The sequence below is a fragment of the Lontra canadensis genome, unplaced genomic scaffold, assembly GCF_010015895.1.
Source record: "Lontra canadensis isolate GAN:19392208 unplaced genomic scaffold, GSC_riverotter_1.0 scaffold3, whole genome shotgun sequence".
Classification (NCBI taxonomy): Eukaryota; Metazoa; Chordata; class Mammalia; order Carnivora; family Mustelidae; genus Lontra; species Lontra canadensis.
In genome coordinates, this window is record NW_022630997.1 from 42161216 (window position 1) to 42179293 (window position 18078).

The 18078-nt window shown below is 40.2% G+C and overlaps 1 protein-coding gene across 1 annotated transcript in view; it reads left to right on the forward strand.

Moving 5' to 3' along the window:
* Positions 1–6198: 6198 nt before the first annotated feature.
* USP54 (ubiquitin specific peptidase 54) overlaps positions 6199–18078 on the forward strand; it is a 116289-nt gene continuing 104409 nt past the window's right edge. The window contains exon 1 of the mRNA XM_032840316.1: positions 6199–6316. The gene's annotated coding sequence lies outside the window, so the exon portion shown is untranslated. The remainder of the gene's footprint in view (positions 6317–18078) is intronic.

Sequence of the window (18078 nt, forward strand, 5' to 3'; positions counted from 1 at the left end):
TTCTTCCTCTGATATTTAAGGGCAGATCAAAACTGAGGCTAACAATGCACAGAGACTAATTTAAGTCAAGTACTGAACATTCATTATTCAGACTTCAAGACCAGACCTGAGCTCTGGTTGCTTATATACCCACACCCACACCCATACCCACGAGACCATATTCATAGGTGTATACAAAGACATAATTATTCAATAGTACATAAGATAAGCATGCACAAACACATGTGCTGGCCCATATGTGGGCAAAGCTAAGAAGCTATTGTGCACTGTAGTTAAGAAGTAGGTGTTGGTGAGTCTAGTGTTAGCTCTCTTTGTGTAGCTGACTAGAAACTTGGATGATCAGGATTACCCAATTATCACAGAACTAGAGCATGCCATAGAGTTTCCAGATGACAACAGAATGGGCTGAGGAATATGTGGATCAAAGATTACAGATTCAGATTACAGAAAGGATGGTATACAATAGAGGGCCATGTTAGAATCCAGAAGAAAGTGGAAGAAACCACGTGTAGTATGCCTGGTTCTGTGTGAACACATCGAGAAAAGATCTAAGGGTCACAAGGGCACTTCGGTGGTATTCAGGAAGCACTATAATTGGGAAAAAAACCATGACAGCCCAATAGGGATGAGCAACAATACTCTTTTCATTTTAATTTTTATTTCAAGTATGAAGTTTCTTTTTTTTTTTTCTTAAAGATTTATTTATTTGACAGAGAGAGACACATCAAGAGAGGGACCACAATCAGGGGGATTAGGAGAGGGAGGAGCGGGCTTCCTGCTGAGCAGGGAGCCTGATGTGGGGGTGGATCCCAGTACCCTGGGATCATGACCTGAGCCGAAGGCAGATGTTTAATTGACTGAGCCACCCAGGCCCCCTCAAGTATGTGGTTTCTTTAGACTCCCAGACTTACCTCTGTGTTCCACAAAATGAGAGTGATACAGACCAGAAAGAATAAAGAGATGATTTAATAGGATGTGGGAAAATAACTTCTGAGGAGAGCTGGCTGAATTAAGCTAACTCGATGGGCCATTAATTATTTTATTAAGTTGCTAGACTTTCCCTAGATGAATCCAGTTTTCATGGATCTTGGGTCACGTGACATTTACCCTGATGATTTCCCTTTACAACCTAAACAAATTTCAGGGGATTCATACTTCCTCTAAAGTTGTATACCAAATTCTATTTCTTTGTGTTTTTTTTTCTTTTTCTTTTTTTTAAAGATTTTATTTATTTATTTGACGGAGAAAGAGAGAGAGAGAGAGATATCACAAGTAGGCAGAGAGGCAGGCAGAGGCAGAGGCAGAGGGGGATGCAGGCTCCCCGCTGAACGGAGAGCCTGATGCGGGGCTCAATCACAGGACCCTGAGACCATGACCTGAGCTGAAGGCAGAGGTTTAACCCACTGAGCCACCCAGGCGCCCCTATTTCAGTAATCTTTATACCCAACATGGGGCTTACACTCACAACCCTGAGACCAAGAGTCATATGCTCCACTTACTGAGCCAGCCAGGTACCCCCCCCCCCCCACTTTTTAAAGTTACTGTCCCTGCTGTTTATTATTTACAAAAATGTATGAAGTATTTGCACTAAATGTTACAATGCTTACACTATATACATTTTAATGTAGTACATACAAATTTTATATTTTAAAAAAGATTTATTTATGTATTTGAGAGGGAGAGAGTACAAGTGAGGGGAACACAGATGGAGAGGGGGAAAGAGACTCTCAAGCAGACTCTGCTGAGCGTGGAGCCCAGTGTGAGGCTCCACCTCCTGACCCTGAGATCATGAACTGAGCCAAAACCAAGGGTCAGATGCTTAACCAACTGCGCCACCAGGTATCCTGCACATGCACATTTTAAATTGAAAAATTAATTTATTATTATTTTTAAATTCAACTAATTAACATGTAGTGTAATATTAGTTTCAGAGGTAGAGTTCAGTGATTCATCTGTTGCATATAACACCCAATACTCATTACATCATGTGCCCTCCTTAATGCCCATCACCCAGTTACCCCATTCCCCTACTCACCTCCCCTTCTTCAACCCTCAGTTTGTTCCCTATAATTAAGAGTCTTATGGTTTTCCTCCCTTTCTGGTTTTTTTTTTTTTTAAGATTTTATTTATTTGATATAGAGAGATACAGTGAGAGAGGGAACACAAGCATGGGGAGTGAGAGAGGGCGAAGCAGGCCTCTCGTCAAGCAGGGAGCCCGATGTGGGGTTCAATCCCAGGACCCTGGGATCACGACCTGAGCTGAAGGCAGATGCTTGATGACTGAGCCACCCAGGCACCCCTCCTCCCTCTCTGTTTTTATGTTATTTTGTTTTTCCTTCCTTTCCCCAATGCTCATGTTTTATTTCTTAAATTCCACATGAGTGAAATCATATTTGTCTTTCTCTCTCTTTCTCATATGATATTTGTCTTTCTCTGACTGATTTATTTTACTTAGTATAATACCCTCTAGTTCTATCCATGTTGTTGCAATGGCATGATTTCAATCTTTTTGATGGATAAGTAACATTCTCCTCCTTTTTTCTAAAGATTTTTCTGTGTGTATTTTTTTAAAAGATTTTATTTATTATTTGACAGAGAGAGAGATTACAAGTAGGCAGAGAGGCAGGCAGAGAGAGAGGGGAAGCAGGATCCCCGGTGAGCAAAGAGCCCAACACAGGGCTCGATCCCAGGATCCTAAGATCATGACCTGAGCCAAAGGCAGAGGCTCAACCCACTGAGCCACCCAGGTGCCCTCTGTGTGTATTTTTTTTAAGGAGACTGTTGCCATAGGCTGGATTTCCCCACCAAAAGACCCTAAGACAAAGATTTGGATGTAAGTAATCCCAGAAAGTTGGATGATGATCCCAGAAATCCAAATAGTGTAAGGGAGTAGAAAGAAAGCCAGTAAAGTTGCCTTGGGCAACTGGAGTTAAATCCCATTTGGTACTACCTGAGAAAAATGCTATTTGAAGTGTGGCCCATGGACTGGCAGCATTATTATTTCCTGTGAGATTGGTTAAAATGCAAACTCAAGAATCTGCATCTTTGATTTCTCCAGGCGATTCATATGTGTCAGTAAATTTTGAGAAACACTCCTTTATAACAGACCTCAGAATTGCCCCACTGAGAGGGTGAGGAAATGCAGTATTTAGCTACCAAATTCCATCTTTCATTGGTTGCAGATTGCTACTGGGAATGTTAAACTTGCTGGCTAAACTTGTTAAACTTGCTGGTTCCTCCAGGCAAAGAAATACTCTGGTGTCTGAGGTAGGAAGCTATGGACTTGTATCGTCTACCAAAACTGTAGTAAGCTCTGTGGTGGGCTGAGGGAATATGGGTAGGACATATCCAACATCCCTATCCAACAGGATCTGGATAAGGGTTCATTGTTTTCATCAGATTCTCACGTTTAAAAATCTGTGACCCCTCTTCCAAAGTTAAAAACTATATTCCTTTTTAAAAAAATCCCACCACCAGGACTGTATTTCTTTAACAAATGTTTATTGAGTGCCTACTGTATACCAGGTATTATGTCAGGCATCAGCTGTACAAAGATACATAACAACTTTCATGTGACACAGTCAACCATAAAATAACTATTAAATGCCTATCCTTAAAGTTGGGATTAAAAAGAAAAGTCCTGGGGCGCCTGGGTGGCTCAGTGGGTTAAGCCGCTGCCGTCGGCTCGGGTCATGATCTCAGAATCCTGGGATCGAGCCCCGCATCAGGCTCTCTGCTCAGCAGGGAGCCTGCTTCCTCCTCTCTCTCTGCCTGCCTCTCTGCCTGCTTGTGATCTCTCTGTCAAATAAATAAATAAAATCTTAAAAAAAAAAAAAGTGTTTAAAAGAAAAAAAAAAGAAAAGTCCAAGGTCAGCTAGTCAACAGTTCTGGGAACCTAGAAACTCAATTTTTCCAAGCTCAGAATGTTTGAAATCTTAAATATCACAAAAAATCATGACACAAGCTTATTTACAGGGAGTTTAGATTGGTTGTGAAATTACCTTCTCAGTAGGTAAGTCTACTTACTTTTTTTTAAGGTTATTTATTTACTTATTTGGCAGAGAGAAAGTGTGTGTACAAGCAGGGGGAGCAGCAGGCAGAGGGAGAATTGGACTCCCCGCTGACCAGGAGGCCCAACATGGGGCTCGATGTGAGGCTCGATCCCAGGACCCTGGGTACATGACCTGAGCTGAAGGCAGATATTTAACTAAGCCACGCAGATGCCCCGAGAAGTCTACTTGTAGGCCAAATTATTATCAGAGGTTGCAATGGTGGTTTTCTTTTCCTTTTAAAAATTTCTTATTTAAATTCAATTTAATTAACATATACCGTATTATTAGTTTCAGAGGTAGAATTTAATGACTTATCAGTTGCATGTAACATCCAGTGTTCATTACTTCAAGTGCCCTCCTTAATGCCCATCACCCAATTATCTTATCCCCACTCAATGGTGATTTAATGTATTAAGGTGCACACTTACACAGGATCCAGCCAGCGGAATCCTCAAGCTTTGCTGTCTTTGCCTGTACACTATTCTGTTAAAAAATATTTTCTTCAAAAATGTTTCGTACATTTGAATACCACAGTTCATAGAAGCCACATATTGGCAGCAGATCTAACTGTCTATACTGCTCATAGACATTTTCTGTTTGTCATCATTGTGTTTTATTTATTATTTTATTTTATTTGTCATCTTTGTGTTTTGAAACTTAGGAGCTCAGGGAGCTACACTTTAGATAGGTGTTTGTACTCTCCAATGAGTCCTAGTCCCCACTACTACCTTTTTTTTTTTTTTCAGTAGATCATCTTTTATTGTTACTTGCCTAGCTTCTGCAATCATTTGAGTTAGCCACTTCAAGAATTTCTTCTATAGAAAACACAATGCCCATAATACAATCCCCCAGTCACCCAGGTAGGGTATTCTCTAGTCTGCGGTCTAGAGCTTTCCTTTCCGGTACTAATCACTAGTCACATGAAGTTATTGAACTCTTGAAATGTGCCTAGTTGAAATTGAGATGCTCTGTAAATATAAACCCCAAATTTTGAAGACTTAATATGAAAAAAGTAAAATACGTCAATAATTTCAAAATATTTTTAAAAATTTAAAATATTGTTTACGTATTGAAAGATTTTTAATATGTTGGGTTAAATAAATTACTAAAATTAATTTCATATTTCTTACTTTTTGAAAACGTGGCCACTAGAAATTTTAAGTCACATAATGCAACTCACAATATATTTCTACCAGACAGTATTGGTCTAGACTATCAGAACTATTCAGGGGTTTTGAGGGAAGAATGTGAACTTCCCATTTACTCTATTTTTCTGTTTTACTCTTCCTTGTTCACCAACGTTTTTTCTTGTTTTTAAGTCAAGTGCAGCAGTGAGAATATAGTAGGAGAAATAGTAGAACAAGGAGTTCTATCTGTAAAACAATCAATTGAGATAATTCACTATCTTCAGACCAAGCTCACCAACGTTCTTTAAATCCATCTTCTGTTCCAGATGCCATTCAGTCTGCATTTACAGTTGTCTGAGAGCAGAGAGAAAGACCTATAACTAAGTGTTGAGCCAGGAGTTAAGGATGTGTCCACAGAACAGCAAGCAACAAGTGCAAAGTTCAAATCACAGACCAGTGCGGTCCCCTTCTCGCATCCAAGGCCAAACACCTGCTCTTATGTTCGATTTTTTTTAAACCGTTTATTTCATATTTTGGTCTGGCGAACTGATAGAGGAGTGGGGGGGACCCCTATCAAACAATATTTCTGTGAAACCAAATACCATTTGCAAACCAGTGTGAGAAGAAGGAATGAAAACTACTTGTAAGAAGGTTATGAGGAGATGGTAAGGTCAATTTCTGGCCTGCGCACTCCATCTCTAACCACTCCGTAAGCATAAGGAAAATGCCTGGAAAACGAAACTTCAACTAAAGGCGACACTGTTCTAACTTCGAGACACTTGGAGGATGCCACATCCCTGAAGTTATTACAGTGTAGGGTTCGCCATACTAACTTCCCCCAGCTCAGCCCGTGCTCCCCTGCAGTAGTTTTCCGACTCTCTCCCTCCAGATCTTTCCTTGCCCTCACCAACCACCAGAGCTTTCCAGGCCACCCCTAAAACGCCTGGCGGCCGCCATCTTAACCAACTACTATCGCGAGATATACTTACCTTCTCCAGCTTGACTCGTTTACTTTCTTGCGAGAAGCTCTTCTCGGCTGTTCTCGCCGTTAGCTGAGGGAAGTGTCGCGAGAGCTGGTTGCCTTGGCTCCCTGTAGCTATAGCAGCCGCGGCGGTTAAGGATGCGGCGGCAGGAGCTGTGAGTGCGACACCCTCAGGGGGGCGGGGTCGGAGGTAACGGGGTGCAGGGGGTAGCCCTGGTTGTGGGGTAGGTTGGGAGGAATGGGCCCAAGTGTGACGTGTGAAGGATAACCTAGGTCCCGTGTGTACAGGGACCTGACGCCGGTCTGTACTGGGGCACTCAACGGAGGGCTAGAGCTGCCGGGAGGTCCAGTGGGAGGGACCCGGGTGTAGTAGGGTTCAAGGGGCAGGGGCCGGAGCGCGGAGGGTGTGTGTATTGGCAGCAAGAGGGTTACGCGGACTCAGAACTGGATAAAGGCACCGGACTACATCGAGGAATAAGTGGGAAGAAATGGGGTATCGCGAAGAGGAGGGTATGTTGAATGGGAGCACGGAGGTTGGGCCCGGTTTGCTTTGCACTGGGGAGATGGGGGCCGGTATCGGACCCTTCGCAGCCCCTGAAGGTCCGCGGAACGCTGGTCTAGGACTGCGCGCCAGGACCTGGGTCCTAAATGGAGTGGCGGGAATGGTGGCGTCCGGGACCTCCACTACCACCCGCCCCTTCCAAAGAAATTCCCCACAGACTGTGAGATGTGGAAGTAGGGTCCTGGTGAACTAGTATTAGTTGGTGAGGTTCTTTCTGCGGAGAGACTGTGAGTGGGATAATGAATGATTGCTGCTGTAAAGTGTGGGGTGGGGGCGGGAGAGAAATTCTTGAGGGAAAAAAAAAAAAAACTAAGATGTGCGTCCTCTGGAGCGTATTGAGTTGGAAAAAGGGGTGTGTGTGCTGAGATCACGTTTCTTCCCAGATTCATTCAAGTATAGAATTCCTTTACGGTGTACTTATGAGATTATATATGCAGTGTAAAACTAGCTTAGCTGATACAGTAGAAGAATGTGCAGTACGACACTTAAGCCTTCCACGAATGTAATTTAAAAACTAAGAAAAGTGTTTCTATTGCAGCAACAGCAGCAGCAAGCTGAACACTAGGGATAGATTTAGTTAAGTTGAATATAAAACTGAGTGTCCCCAAAGTGTGCATGTTCAGGTTATTTGCCTTTTAAGAAATGGGTGAAGGTTTTTGTTTGTTTTTTAGGAGACAGAACAAGTTTTGAGTATCTGCTAATTTGAGAATAAAAGGAATCTCCCAGGAGTTAAAATCAAGGAGAGGGCAAAGTATTTAGTTTCTGAGTCTCAGAATTGTTTTGTGGAGATGGGTTTGGACCACTTTGCTTCTGAACTCTTTATTTCTAGTGCAAACAATGGCTTCAATTCAGGCATAAAAATAACCTACCCATTTCAGTCTCCATATACAAACTTTCTGATAATTTTTCTCACTATCTTTTGTAGGTATAAATTTGCAGGGTATAACCTCTCTTGATTATGTAACTGGATTTTCCATGTTGAGGTTCACAAATTCATTAATTAGAATAATGGCTTTTAAATCCTTCTGGCACTAGCCTTGATGTGGTCATTCGACCTATTTATTTGATATGTGTTAGACTAAAACTTTTAATTTGTAATATTCAGAGCTAAACTTTAAAGTAGAAGTGCTTTTCTGAGGCAAGATGCAGCTTTATGTAGTTGGGTCCAAAAGATTGCTGCATGAATCCATTAAGGAGCTTTACTGAGTTCCTATTATGTATAGAGTATGGTGTTAGGCATTGGGGTGGGGGGGAGGAAATTCATTCACTCATTTACCCATTCAGCGAACATTTATTGAGACCTATTTTGTGTGATTATGAAGCCTCAGGATAAGCTTTGCTCTCTGTCTTGGCAATGCTTGGAACCTAGGAAGGGAGAGTGACAGAGAACAAATAATTACAATGTAATAAGCACAATATGTGAAAGCAATCTCGTGAAACAAGGTTCTTGCCCTCAAGAGTTTACCTAGTTGACAAGACTAAAAAGGAAGAAATAATTTAGAAAATTACAAAACATTAAGCAAATTCTAAACTGTGCTGCATAAGTAGAACATAGGTTTCTCAGAAGAGATAAAAGTTATAATGAAAGCTTGAGAAAATTTACAGGTCAGTTGATAAGTCTTTTGTACTCTTAAATATCACTGTATGTTCTTAAGTCAACAATAAGTGTAATAACTAACATTTGTTGAGTAATTATTAGTGTGCCAGGCATATTATCTCATTTTATCTTTATAACATTACTCTTCAGCTTGTACTACAATTTTAAAGACAAGAAAATGGAAGCTTAAAAAATTAAGGAAGTTGCTAAAGATCACAGAGCTAGTAAATGGCAGATTTAGGGTTTGGAGTTGGAAATATGTGTGCTTGGAGAAACCTAAGCAAGATTCCTTTCTTTTGCAGGGAGGGTACTTTGGGATTGGGGGGGCCAGAGATTGAAGGTGGAATTGGCCCGAAGACCAGAATTCAATTTCTTTATCTTTGTTCATAGATATTTCTCCCTCACATATTTACACTATATATGGGAACAAATTTAAATATTAACATGACACTAAATATGAGATTTGTATTATACAGAGAACTGAGTAAATTGCCATATTCGTGTTATATATAATTGTATAGGGAACTATGTTTGGGAAAATAGTTGTAACAAGCAATTGTTAACGGTTGCAGTCTTCTAGAAAGTGATCATTTTAATAATGGAAACGGTTATCTATCTTCACATTCAGTGTAGGGAAATTTTATTGTAACAGAATTTAAGAGATTTAGTCAAACTCCTTCTTTTCTTTCTTTCTTTTTTTTTTTTTTAAGATTTTATTTATTTGTTTGACAGAGAGAGAGAGATCACAAGTAGGCAGAGAGGCAGGCAGAGAGTGAGGGGAAGTGGACTCCCTGCCAAGCAGAGAGCCCAATGCGGGGCTGGATCCCAGGACCCTGAGATCATGACCTGAGCCGAAGGCAGCCGAAGGCTTAACCCACTGAGCTACCCAGGCGCCCCTTGTCAAACACTTTCTTATATTGCTTTTTTTTGTATTGAGAAAAATGTACATACATATCACATGTATTTATATATTAGCATTCAGACTTTTTTTTTTTAAAGATTTTATTTATTTATTTGACAAACAGAGATCACAAGTAGACAGAGGCAGGCAGAAAGAGAGAGAGGGAAGCAGGCCCCCCCCACTGAGCAGAGAGCCCAACACGGGACTCGATCCCAGGACCCTGAGATCATGACCCGAGCTGAAGGCAGTGGCTCAACCCACTGAGCCACCCAGGCGCCCGCCTTCAGACTTTTTAAACTCTATATTCTAAAGTCCAAAATGTGATTTTCTGGTTGGAATTCAAATTTTATATCTTAATATATGGTTTCTTTAGAAATCTAAATGAGAATGATAGATGCCATCACTGTTAATACTTAGATCTAGACTTAATGATTAGAGGTGGAGGAGTCCAATCCATTTCCTTTTATATTAAGGAAACTGAAGCCTAGAGGAACTTTTCAGTGACTTGCTAAAGTCACACAGCTGCAATGTCCCAGGTGTCCTGACTTCCAATTAAGTATTTCTTCAACTGTATCACATTGCCAAATTATATTTAATAATTGCTATACATAGAGGTATAGATGCTCTCAGCTACTTTCAGGAAACCACTATTGTCAGGAGGCTACTGACAGAGTACAAACTGATTATTTGTTTCCCTTATACTGTACTTATACTTCCTACTTAAAATAAATGTGTTCAGGTTGTTTATTCAGAAGCGTCTTACATTTGGTTTGTTATATTTCTGTTTCACCTTCTTTTTGCTTTAAAGATTTTATTTATTTGACAGACAGACAGTGAGAGAGGGTACACAAGCAGGGGGAGTGGGAGAGGGAGAAGCAGGCTTCCTACTGAGCAGGGAGCCTGATGTAGGGCTCAATCCCAGGACCCTGGGATCATGACTTGAGTCTAAGGCAGATGCTTAACTGGCTGAGCCATCCAGGTGCTCCTCTGTTTCACTTTTTTGTGTCTAGCTGCATTATTGGCCCATTTTAACAAATGTTGATGTGCCTTAAAAAAAGTGGAGGGAAACAACTATGTTGTAATACATACTATTCTTTTTTCTTAAAGATTTATTTATTTATTTGTTTATTTGTTTTAGAGAGAGAGTGCATGTGAATGGATGCATGAGTGAGCGAGGGAGGGGCAGAGGGAGAGAATCCCCAAGCTGACTCCCTGCTGAACATGGAGCACAACCTGGGGCTCGATCTCAGGACCCTGAGATCATGACCTGAGCCAAAACCAAGATGTTCAACTGACTGAGCCACCTGGGTGCCCCTGTAATACATAATATTCTTAATACACACATAGAGATTTGAAGGTGAGTCAGATGAGGGTTTTTCCACTGAGTTGACTTTCTGCAATGGATCTACATCTATAGGCTGGAATAGCATGTGGGTGTGAAGAAAATTCTGTGTTTTCTAACATCTTTTAACTAAGTGGGCTGAGTGCCCATGTTTTTCATGTGACTTATTTTTGAGGCATTGAGACATTTTTCTAAGAAAGGTTTAGAGTAAGAGAGTGAGATGAGAGGAAGACCCTTGAGGGCAGAGCATGGAACTTCTATCCCAGAAAGGTTGAAAACTGAAAGAGTAGTTGAGATGTGTAAAGTGGATAGTGGTCTAAAAGTATTCTGTAACTCTCAACCTCCACAAAAGAAGACCTTTTCTTTTACTTTGATGCACATACTCTCTGGTAAGATTCTATTCATTTATACTCCTCCAGGGATGGGAGTGGGAAAAAGTATTATTTTCCCAGCATTTACATCAGCAATAATAAATAGAGATTGAATAAATTAAAAAGTTTATTTGATGGGTGAAAAGTGATATCTCATTTTATTTTATTTTTTAAAAGATTTTATTTATTTATTTCACAGAGATCACAAGCAGGCAGAGAGGCAGGCGGGGCGGGGGGTGGTGGGGGCGTGGGAAGCAGGCTTCCTGCTGAGCAGAGAGCCAGATATGGGGCTCCATCCCAGGACCTTGAGATGGTGATCTGAGCCGAAGGCAGAGGTTTTAACCCACTGAGCCACCCAGGCACCTCATGATATCTCAGTTTAAATTTTGATTTCTTTGATTGCCTGTGAAGTTGAACATATTTCCATATTTGTTTTTCTCTCTAGACTTCACTGTTTATATTTTTTTAAATCTCTTTTTTAAAAAAATTATTTTTATTAACATATAATGTGTTATTTGCCCCAGAGGTACAGGTCTGTGAATCATCAGGCTTACATAATTCACAGCACTCACCATAGCACATACCCTCCCCAACGAACATAACCCAACCACCCTCTCCTTACCCCCTTCCCCCAGCAACCCTCAGTTTGTTTTGTGAGATTAAGAGTCTTTTATAATTTGTCTCCCTCCCGATCCCATCTTGTTTCACTTTTTTTTAAAAAGATTTATTTTATTTTATTTTAAGATTTTTATTTATTTGACAGAGAGAGATCACAGTAGGCAGAGAGGCAGGCAGAGAGAGAGAGGAGGAAGCAGGCTCCCCGCCGAGCAGGGAGCCCGATGCGGGGCTCGATGCGGGGCTCGATGCGGGGCTCGATGCGGGGCTCGATGCGGGGCTCGATGCGGGGCTCGATCAGGGGCTTGATCCCAGGACGCTGGGATCATGACCTGAGCCGAAGGCAGAGGCTTAACCCACTTAGCCACCCAGGCGCCCCTTAAAGATTTTATTTTTAAGTAACTCTACACCCAAGGTTGGACTTGAACTTACAACCCGAGGATCAAAAATGTGTGTTCTATTGACTGAGCCAGTCAGGTGCCCCAAACACTTAATTTTTTAAAAATATTTTTTAATTTTTAAGTAATCTCTACATCCAACATGAGGCTCAAACCTATAACTCTGAGATCAAGAGTTGTATGCTCTTACCAGCTGAGCCAGCAGATGCCCCAATTTTTTTTTTTAAGGATTTTATTTGTTTATTTGGCAGACAGAGCAAGTAGGCAGAGAGGCAGGCGGGGCGGTGGGGGAGGGCGGGGAAGAAGACTCCCTGCTGAGCTGAGAGCCCGATGTGGGGCTTGATCCCATGACCCTGGGATCATGACCTGAGCTGAAGGCAGAGGCTTTAATCCACTGAGCCACCCAGGTGCCCCAGATGCCCCAATTTTTATAAATATTTAAATTGTATACTTTAAGAGGAAAAAAAAATAAAGAAATTTATGTAGAGGCTAAGGAGCAAAGGATCCCTTTCTAGAATATTCTGTTGGTGGGTTTTCTTCCAGTGATTTTTCTGTGCCATTTATAATTTATGTAACTATTTATAGCTTTTTATGAAGGATAATATTTTTTCTGCAGCTTTTTTTTTTAATTTAGCTATGTGCCTGTAAGATCTCATCCTGTTAATACACACTTTTAAACTGCTGATTATATTTCATTTTGAATTCCTGCAGTTTATTTAACCATTCTTTTATTGGTGAAGACTTAAGTTATCCACTTAAATAATCCATTTTGCATTTACCAACTAAAATGAACATCTCTTTTTTTTTTTTTTTTAAGATTTTTAAATTTATTTCACACACAGAGAGAGATCACAAGTAGGCAGAGAGGCAGGCAGAGGGGGAGGGGGGAAGCAGGCTCCCTACTGAGCAGAGAGAGCCTGATGTGGGGCTCCATCCCAGAACCCTGACATCATGACCTGAGCCAAAGGCAGAGGCTTTAACCCACTAAGCCACCTAGGCGCCCCTAAAATGAACATCTCTTATTCTCGTGTCTTGTGTAAATGTTCTAGAAATACCTCTGGAGTAGTGGCTAGGATTGTTGCTTGAAATGTATGTATATTTTCAAAGGTATTGCCACTCTGCCCTTCAAATAGTCTGTGTACTAATATGCATTGCACCAACAGTTTATGAAAGCACCTATATCCTTACCTACTTGCCAACACTTGGTATTATTGATTTTTTTTTAAAGTTTATTTAATTTAATTTAATTTATTTATTTGACAGAGAGAGAGATCACAACTAGGCAGAGAGGCAGGCAGAGAGAGGGGGGGAAGCAGGCTCCTTGCTGAGCAGAGAGTCTGATGTGGGAGTCGATCCCAGGATCCTGAGACTGTGATCTGAGCTGAAGGCAGAGGTTTAAGCCACTGAGCCATCCAGGCGCCCTGGTATTATCAATCTCGTACATTTTTACCAATATGGCAGTCAAAAAATTTTTGCTTTAATTTGCTGTTTTCAGACTACTTGGGAGTTAGATCATCTTTAAATTTCTTTATTGGCTATTATATTTCCTTCTGTGAAATTTCTTATTCTCTTCCTTGCCTTTTTGAAGCTTTTTCTTTTACCTATTGATTAATAAGAACTCTTTATATGTATGTGGATGCAAATCTGTATTTTATTTATATATATATATATATATATATATAGCACATATTTTCTCCAGTGTATTGCATTATGTGTACGGTGTCTATTGATATAATAAAATTTTTATATTCGTATAGTCCCATCTTTTTCAAAAGTTTTTTTTTTTTTTGAGATTTTATTTATTTATTTGACAGACAGAGATCACAAGTAGGCAGAGAAGCAAGCAGAGAGAGGAGGAAGCAGGCTCCCTGCTGAGCAGAGAGCCCAGTGCGGGGCTTGATCCCAGGACCCTGGGATCATGACCTGAGCCAAAGGCAGAGGCTTTAACCCACTGAGCCACCCAGGTACCCCTTTAAAAGATTTTTCAAAAGTAATCTCTACACCCAATGAATGTGGGGCTTGAACCGACAACCCTGAGATCAAGAGTTGCATGCTGCAGTGACTGAGCCAGCTGGGTATACCAGTACCACCCAGTTTTAATTTTTGCTGATTTACTGTATGTTTGAAGGTCAGTTGCCCTCTCAGTCTTAGAATATATGTAAGAGACTTTTTCTTTCAGAATTAGCCTCTCCGGTTTCATTACAAACAAAAATTCTGTTGGAACTGTAATTGGGATTTCAGTTGAAATAGAAAGATTATTTACTTTATGGGAGAATTTATATCTTTACAATGTTGAGACTTCCTATTTAGAAACAGGATATTCTTGGGTGCCTGGGTGGCTCAGTTGGTTAAGCGACTGCCTTTGGCTTGGGTAATGATCCTGGAGTCCTAAGATCGAGTCTGGCATCAAGCTCTGTGCTCAGTGGGGAGTCTGCTTCTCCCTCTGACCCTCTCCCCTCTCATGCTGTCTGTCTGTCTGTCTCTCTCTCAAGAAATAAATATAAATTTTTTTTTTAGAAACAGGATATTCTCTTTATTCAACTTAAAAAAATCCTTCAGAAAAGTTTATAGTTCTCTTCATGTTAATCTTGAACATGTCTAATTTTTAGGTCTCTTACAGTTATTTAAAGTTGTTGTGGCAATTGGGATCTCTTACCTTATGACATTTTAAAAAATTAGTTATTGCTGACATAATATAGTAAAGCTGTTGATTCTTCTATGTTGATCTTGAATTTCCTTACTAAATGCTTTTATTAAATAAAATGATTTTTCATTTGATTCCTTTGGATTTTCAAGATAGTCATATATTACAGCTGGTGTCTATGGCAGTTTTCATTTTGGCATACACACTTCTTTCTTTTTTTTAAAATATATTTTTTAATTTTTTAAAAAGATTTTATTTATTTATTTGTCAGAGAGAGAGATCACAGGTAGGCAGAGAGGCATGCAGAGAGAGAGAGAGGGAAGCAGGCTCCCCGCTCCTGAGTAGAGAGCCCGATACGGGGCTCAATCCTAGGACCCCGAAACCATGACCTGAGCGGAAGGCAGAGGCTTAGCCCACTGAGCCACCCAGGCGCCCCTACACATTTTTTTTCTTATTTTGACATGTTTTTAAGCTCTTTATCAGAAAACTATTAATCCTTTATCATATAGTTTACAGTGGTTTTTTTCGTTGTTGTTTTTTGGTTTTTGGGTTTTTTTTAGTTTGTGACTATCGGTAGGTAAAACACTAGACTGGGATATTGGGTTAGAATTCTTTAAACCAAGTCTGGTGAATAAAACTATGAATTAAAACAATAGGAAAGCCCACTTTTGGGCTTTTTCTGTTTAGGTTTGGATGTCCTTACAAAGGAAAGGTATCAACTAGAAGGTAAAGGAAGGCAGAGGCTGACAAGGATAACATTCTAGGAGCTGTGAGTGTTGAGGGATTTTCCAGATATAAAAGAAATTGCTGAGTATTTGAGTTGAAATGGTATGAGTATGGGGTTGGGAAAATAATAGGAAGTGCTAAAAGGGATATTTAGCTGCTATGAAAACCATATGCTTCCCAGAAGAAATATTTATTTTTATTTTTTATTTTTATTTTTAAAATATTTTATTTATTTATTTGACAGACAGATCACAAGTAGGCAGAGAGGCAGGCAGAGAGAGAGGGGGGGAAGCAGGCCACCCAGGCGCCTGCAGAAGAAATACTTAAAATGGATTTTAATGTCCAGGTTAATGTTGAGCCAGTCACCAGCCTGATCTTATCTTCACTAAGTTTTTTTTTTTTTTTTTAAGATTTTATTTATTTATTTGACAGAGAGAGATCACAAGTAGACAGGCAGGCAGAGAGAGAGAGGAAAGCAGGCTCCCTGCTGAGCAGAGAGCCCGATGCGGGACTCGATCCCAGGACCCTGAGATCATGACCTGACCCGAAGGCAGCGGCTTAACCCACTGAGCCACCCAGGCACCCTTATCTTCACTAAGTTTTTAAGTTGGTTTATTAATATGAAAAATACGGACACAGTTTTTATGTTTATTGAAAATTAATGGGAAAGTAGAATTCACGTTGAGGTTCACTTTTCAGTCTTTTTCTCCCAGGGAGTACATCTATAGAAATGGCTATCCAAATTTTTTGTTTTGGGGACAGTGCCATATAGTAAATTTGTGAACTCTCTCTCTCATTCTCATTTATATCAGACGTGCACATAAACATTTATACGATTGTAGTATATACAAAAACTTTTTTATCTTTAAAAAAAAGTTTTTAATCTTCTGTTGCTTTTTCAGAGTTTTTCATATTTCTTTCTGTTTGGCTATATAAATATTCTTTATAGACAAGTGGCTTTCGAGAAAAAAGCTATTAGCTCAGTTGTTGGTGTGCAATGAATGAACTTTTCTGAAATCCATGTTTCAGTATTTAAGTACTTTTTACAAATTTTTTATTTTTATTTATTTTTAAAGCTTTTGTATATTTACTTGTCAGAGAGAGAGAGATAGCAAGAGAGGGAACACAAGCAGGGGGAATGGGAGAAGGAGAAGCAGAACTCCATCCTAGGGCCCTGGGACCATGACCCAAGCTGAAGGCAGTTGCTTAACTGACTGAGCCACCCAGGTACCCCTAAAGTAAATTTTACATTCCCATCAGCAGTGTATCAGTGAACCAGTTTCTTTGCACCTTCACCAGCATTTGGTGGTGTCACTACTTTTTATTTTAGCCATTCTGATACATGTGCTGTGATACTGCATTGTGGTTCTGATTTTCATTTCCCTGATGGCTAATAATGTTGAACATCTTTTCAGTTGCTTATTTGCCACTTGTATATTCTCTTTGTTGAAAAATCTCTTTATATCTTGTGCCCATTTTCTAATTGGCTTGCTTGATATTTTACTGTTGACTTTTGAGAAATCTATATATAACCTAGGTACTAGTTCTTTGCTGAATATGTGGTTTGCAAATATTTTCTTCTAGTCTGTAGCTTATTATTTTTTCATCCTTTCACCTGGGCTTTTTTTTTTTTTAAAGATTTTATTTATTTATTTGACAGACAGAGATCATGAGATCACAAGTAGGCAGAGAGGCAGGCAGAGAGGGGGGGGGGAAGCAGGCTCCCTACTGAGCAGAGAACCCAATGTGGGGCTTGATCCCAGGACTCTGAGATCATGACCTGAGCCAAAGGCAAAGGCTTAACCCACTTAGCCACCCAGGCGCCCCTCACCTGGGCTTTATAGAACGAAAGTTTCCCCTTCTTGATTGCAAGTCCCCTGTCATCTCTCAAAGGTAACCACTCATGAATTTAATACTTCTCTGACTAGTTTATACTCTGTAGCCTGTTAGTGTATTAGAAGCTTATTGTGGCAGAAGTAAAAGTACTGCTGAGGTCCTGTGGAAGGCTAAGGCAGGAAGATAGACTTCTTAGATTTTTTTAAGTTGAAACCTGGTTCATCTTCCTCTCAGAGATGGCTGTACATAAAGGTGTACAGAAATACTTGTTGAATGACTACTTGGTACCCAGGTACTTCTGATTGAAGATATTTAGTACCTATATATTACTTTGAAATGATGTCTACTTATCTTTTGGGTTAGGATTGTTAGGATCTTTTACCAATAAATAGATAGCTGTGATAGAGTAGATGTTTTCTTAGAAGCAGTGAAACTGAGTAGCAAACTTGAGGTTTCAGTATTTATTTCTAACTGCATATAGTACATTTAGCTGCCTTGGTTAATTGAGACTTGTGGACAGAACAAACAGTAAGAGATGTACAAGCATTACAAATCCTGGTACAGGAAAGTAAGTTGTAAATTCTGGAAAAAGGGGTTAATTCTGGTGAGGTTCGATGCAGGGTAGGGACCTGTTGAAACAAACAGCTCAATATTCACTGAGTAGCAGTGAAGGGCCTGACCCTGACCTCCACTGGAGCTAAAATGTAATCCTCCTCTAGTGAGGCCATAACTGCTATCTGAACTTTGTGGTTGTGTGAAGTGGCTATAGCAGGAAATGATTCCATGGTACCAGGCATGTATAGGAAAGGACTTGTTCTAGTTCTGGCCAAGTGGTTGCACAGGTTGTGGGTGTCCCTTTATTTATTTATTTATATTTTTTGTGGGTGTCACTTTAAACATACAAAGACCTGTTCGCTGGAGGAGG